This window comes from Cryptomeria japonica, chromosome 2, assembly GCF_030272615.1.
Source record: "Cryptomeria japonica chromosome 2, Sugi_1.0, whole genome shotgun sequence".
NCBI classification, from domain to species: Eukaryota; Viridiplantae; Streptophyta; class Pinopsida; order Cupressales; family Cupressaceae; genus Cryptomeria; species Cryptomeria japonica.
Genome location: NC_081406.1, coordinates 108,795,518 through 108,801,527, shown reverse-complemented (window position 1 = coordinate 108,801,527; position 6,010 = coordinate 108,795,518).

Below are 6,010 nucleotides of genomic sequence, written 5' to 3'. Positions count from 1 at the left end.
TGTTGAAATCCCGCATTTGGAGCTTTATAATGGTAAAGGTGATCCTCTAACACATGTTAAGACTTTTCAAACAATATGTACTGATTTTGCTTATGACCAAAGGTTGCTTGCAAAACTGTTTACTAGAACATTAAGAGACAAAGCCCTACAATGGTATTGCTCGTTGCCTTCTTATTCTATTACTTCTTTCGAACAACTTACAAATGCTTTCATTCAACAATTTCAAAACAATATAAGTTCTAAAGTTACTTTGATTGATTTAATGCATTGTAAACAAGGTGTTAAAGAAAAAGTGACTGATTTCATTGGTAGATATAAGCATTTGTATGCTCAAATTTCTTTTCCAGTGCCTGACAATGATATTCAAAGAATCTTTATTTCTAATTTACAAAAAGATATTCGAGACAAACTTCTGTTTTCTGAGTTTACTTCTTTCCAACAGTTGTGTGCCACTCTTCACAATTATCAACTGACTGTGAGTCAAATGGAACAATCACATCCTATGGCTCCGAGTGATAAGGGTGATAGTAGTCAACAACCATTTGGGAAGTTTAAACCGAATAGAGATTCTATCAAATTCAATGAAAACATCATCAACAACAATGTGAATGCAGCATCAGGTGTGCCTCCTATTTCTAAATTTTTCAAGAAAGAAAGAAAGTATACTCCTTTGAATGAATCATTGCATAGTATTATGAATAAGTTATTGGAACAAAATGTGCTTAACCTTCCTCCTATAAGGCAAATTGATCCTGCAAAGATAAATTCACCTTATTTTGATAACAAATCTTTTTGTCAATTTCATCATCAACCTGGGCATGATACTGAAAAATGTTTTTCTTTAAAGGGTAAAATTCAAGATTTGATTGATAATAATACTATTTCTATTTCTGGAGTGAATGATAAAGGCAATACATCTGTAGCTCCTCCTAACCAAAATCTTTAGATTTTTACTGATCCATTACCTTCCCATACCTCTAATGCGATTGAGACTAATGATTCCTCTCTCTCATCTGATGGTCTTGTGTCTATGACTCCGAATGTGATTAACTTTGTAGAGCAGCAAGAAAACCCTAAAGAACCTTCCATCACATTTGATTCTAGTGAAACTATCAGGGCACCTGATGGTCCTTTATACATAGTTGCAAAAGTCAAGAATACACCTTGCCGTGGAGTGCTTATTGATCCTTCGTGCATGGTTAATGTTATTACTGAAGAATTTCTTTTTACTTTGCAATTGAATCAAGTGATCTATGACAAAACAGATGTGGTTGTGAAATTATTTGATGCATTTTCTTCTCCTGCAATTGGTTCTATTACATTACCTATTGAGGTCCATAACAAATCCCTTGATGTGAACTTTGCTATTATTCCTTCATCCGAACAATTTCGTGTGAAGCTTGGCTATCCTTGGCTATCTTCCATGAAAGCTATTGCTTCTCCTATTCATAAGTGTTTAAAATTTCCCCATAGTGGTGAAGTTGTTACCGTCAATCATAGTCTCTTTAAACCAGCTGAAAGAACTTCTAGCGTTCCTATTGATTATTTTTGGCCTAAACAATTCCAGTCTCTTCCTCCGCGAAGTGATCATCTTTTCAAATCTTATCAAAAATGGAAAACAGATATGATCCTATCTTTAAGTGAACCTAGAACACCTAAACTTGATATTCCTATCGTTCTTGAGAAGGAAGTTCTTCCTTTGAAAGATAAAACTAATGTCTTTCCTCAAGAAGATTCCCAACCCATCCCTATGGATATGACTATGTCTATGCCTAATAAACCTTCTAAAAGTAGACCTATACCTCCTCGTCATGATGGACTTGGTCTTCTTCCTAAACCAAAAATTCCTCCTTTATATGGAGCAGTTCCTCCTCCTCCTTTTTATAGAGAGAAGAGACCTTCTTCTTCTCCTATTATCCAGCCTAAGAGACCACAACCTAAACACCCAAGTGATAAGGATGAGAACATTCCTCCTCCTCAATCTTCTCCACTTCCTACTAAGACTAGACGAAATCGTTCTGCATGTGAACGCCAACGAAAGCGTCGTCTTAGGGCTCAAGCAGCTGCTTCTCAAACTTTACAATCTCCAAAAACACCTTCAACAAGCATTATTCCATTTTCTCCAAAATCTCCTAAACATAAGATGCATGATGGTCTTGATCCTGTGCGAGTTAAAGATCCTATTTTTATAAATCTTGATGATGATATAGATGAAAATGTTATTCATGATGAACATGTTACTCCTCTTGCTTCTGATAGTGAGTATGAACTTGTTGATATTGATAACCATCTATCTAAAGAATTTTCTAAAGCACTTATCCTAGCTCCTAGACAAGAACAACGTGGCTTGGAACATGAACATAGCCCTTGCTTGGATCTTGTGATAGCTCCATCTGCTGTGTTGGATGTTCCTCCTCTAGCGTGTTCCCTGCCTTCCCGAAACATTGATCAGCAAGATCGGGGGGTAGATGACGTGCTAGACTAGTTACATTAGCATAGCAGATTCTCTCCTCCTCTCTTGTGTTAGTTCTTCTATATGTTATTCTCATTCTTCTATTTGTTGTCCTTGGTGTTGTCTACTTGAGGACGATGCAAAACATTGAGATCTTTTTTGGTCTCTCTCATGTTGACTCAAAAGACACATGTGTTCCCTTCTTCTAGGCGGCCTTCCTTGATTGGGGAATGAACTTATCATCAGCATACTGACCCCGAGGAAAGAGAAGTCACCTTGTGCTTTGTGTTTTGTGTCTATTATCCTTGGGTTTATCTCACACTTGGGGGCTAAATCTTTGTGATAACGTGCTCCTTTCCCTTCTCATTTCTTATGTGTATCACTACGTTAAAACAATCACCCCCGTTGAGGCGTGTGCGATCGCTTTAACGTAGGGGGGCATACACCCTGTCTATCCCTTCAGGATACTTGAAAATTTCTTGGCGAACTTAGCTTTGCCTTGAAAATTTTTGGTATTTTTCTTGCATGACTCATAGTGAGGGAACCTTACTACTGACAGTCATGGTTCTCCCTCGTGATCTTCCCTTTTACTTTGTCAATCGAAGTCGTAAGATCCTTAGTCCACTGGGGGCTTGGTGTGTCTTGCCTCCTTGACGTGGTGAAAGTCTTTCAATGTTGTTTCCTTATACTTTACCGGAAGTATGAGCATACATACTCCCGCTAAAGTGGGGGCTAAATGTAGCGTCCTAAAATTGCGACACTTGCAATTTCGACTGCATTTCGGTCTTCACGATGGTGACGCAACACGGAACCTGAATGGAGACCCCGAAACTTGTCCACGACACCAAAAACTGCATTTTTCAAGCACCTTGGCCTGAACCTCCTTTGCACCCTGCTGTCCCGGGAGGTGGGACCAGAGCGCCCAGGTCCCCCAGGACCATGGCGCCCAGCGCCCTGGTCCCTGGCCCTATTTTGGGCCCGGTCTCCTATGGGACTTCGGGTCTTTTTGTTTGCAAAATTGGAAATTATCTTTCCTGGTCGGCCTAAGGTCGGGAAAATCAGTCTTTTAACCCTAATTGGCAAGTATATAAACTACATTTTCCTCTCTCATTTAGATAGAGAAGAAAAGGAGGACATATGTGTACAAGCGGGGAAACGATATTCAAACATTCAAGCATTCAAGCATTCAAACATTCCTTCAAGCAATTGATCATTCTAAGTCTCCATTCAAGGCTAAGTGTTGCATTCAAGACAAGGATTCAACCATTGAAGAGGAGATCACTTACTACATACTACAACATACAACAAACAACAACATCTATACCTTCGCACATAAGGATACAAACATCCTTACAACAAGGTATTAGTACTTGTTTTACATTATAGTCATTTACATTTACAACATTTCTCATTTCTTGGTTAATTCCAAAACCGGGGTTTGACCTAAAGGCAAACCCCTAATCCCTAACCCCCCAATCGTCTTCGCTTTTCTGTGTGTAGGTTGCAGGTACGCGGCTGAAATTGAAGATCTGGAATCCTTGTGCAGAGATGAACAGATCCCCCTTCGTTTCGCGGGATTTTCGGAGGACCGTGTGCACGCCGAGCGCCATCGTCTTGTCAACTTTTGCTCAAATTTGCAGGACAACGCTGTATCGACATTTTACAGCTAATTCCAGCTCCACAACTTCATCCTATATCCCTATCTCAGTTTATAAGCGAATCTTTCTCACTTTCTATGCATTCCTAGCTTAAGTCTTCTATCAACATTCTTTACAAAAGAGGGTAGCCTTGCTGTCTTAACCCTTGAAACTCATTTAGAATCCAATCTTGCATTGTGCGGGATTGGATCTTGTGAGTTTCAACCCCTCTTTTGAATATAAAGTCTCCCAAGTGAAAACCATCAACCCTAGCGACCTCCCTTCTCTCTCCTTGGAGTTGGAAGAGGGGAGAGCAACTAGGGTTCGATCGATTTTCCGCTTTACAGAGATTCATTAAATAAACAAGGGCCATTGGATCTCCATTTTGGAAAAACCATGCAAGAGGTAAAATCCTGTGCATTTCATTATGATTTGAGTGTATTGAGTAGCCTCGTTTCTAGGATAGGGTGTTGAATGTGGACCTACAGAGATGGATGATCCTCTTTAAAGCAAGTTGTTTTGTGGTTGGGTGGTAAAGTGCCTTAGCTATGCTCTCGTCTCCTTGACATCATGGAGATGTGTGGAGACATACTTTTATTTTATTATCAAATAATATCAAATAATTTAAACTTGGTATGTTAAGCCTCAATATAAATTGCACTTGTGCTATCCTAGATTAAGCAAATGTGGATATATATAGGAATTATCTTCATTTGTGGACATATATTGTAGTGGAATTATCTTCATTTGTGGACATACATTGTAGTGGAATTATCTTCATTTATGGTTATATATAAATGTTGTAAATGAAATTATCTTCTTTAATTTAATTTAATTTAATTTCAAAGTGTTTAATTCTGAGCAAGTTTTTTCTTTGCTAACTTTAAAATTAATAATTCTTATGAATATTAGATTAATTTAATGAGTAAATTGGGTGAGGATGTTACATCTTGGTATCAAAGTGAAGGTTAAACACTAGGGCCTTTGGTCATCAAGCTAAATGTACTCTACGGTGTAGGTTCACTTAAGAAAACATGGTGAACATAAGGAATGATGGAAGTGGAATGAATGGAGACTTAAGCGAAAAGTTGGATGAGATTCTTTGGGTCTTGGTATGAAGAAATAATGGAAAATATGGAGCAAAAGTTGCAAACAGAAAAATAATGAGAGGAAGAACATCATCGGGAGGACATAGATCATAATAAAAATCGAATCTCAAAGGAGTTGGGGAAGGACCTTTAAAATGTCGCACCTCCAAAGTTTATGGGAGAACCATAGGAGATGGGGCAGAGGCTTGGATAATAGCCAAAGAGAAGTAATTTGAATTGCATAACATGTCGAATGAGACTAAGGCCATTTGGGGGATTTATCAACTCACTGGGAAAGTAGTTACTTGGTGGGACAATGATAAGGTTGAAAGGAGATTGATGCTTGGAGAAGTGACTTGGGAGCTCTTTCTTCAGCTATTGAAGAAGCGATGGCTACCCTAACATTTCTTCAATAATAAGATAACTGAATTTCAAATTTGACTCAAGGAGGAATGTCAGTAACCTAGTATTAGGAGAATTTATCACACTAATTGAAGTATGTTCCCCAGTACTAGCATGATGAATTATTTAGAATCCAGAAGTTTATCTTGGGTTTGTGACCCTAGATAGATGCAGAGGTAGACATGCAGTAATCCCATCACTATGGCATAAGTTTTTGAAAAGGCTATCAAGCAAGAGCATAAGCTTTAGTAGGTGAACAATAATTCCAAGAATATAAATACTGAGTTTGGAAACAAGAGGTTCCAAGGGAGAAATCAACAAGGAGGCAACAATAGAAAGATTCATAATGTACAAAGAGGGAATATTGGAAACTAATATGGAGGAAATAAAAGGGCAAAAGGGAATGACCACAATGAGTATAAAAGGGATAA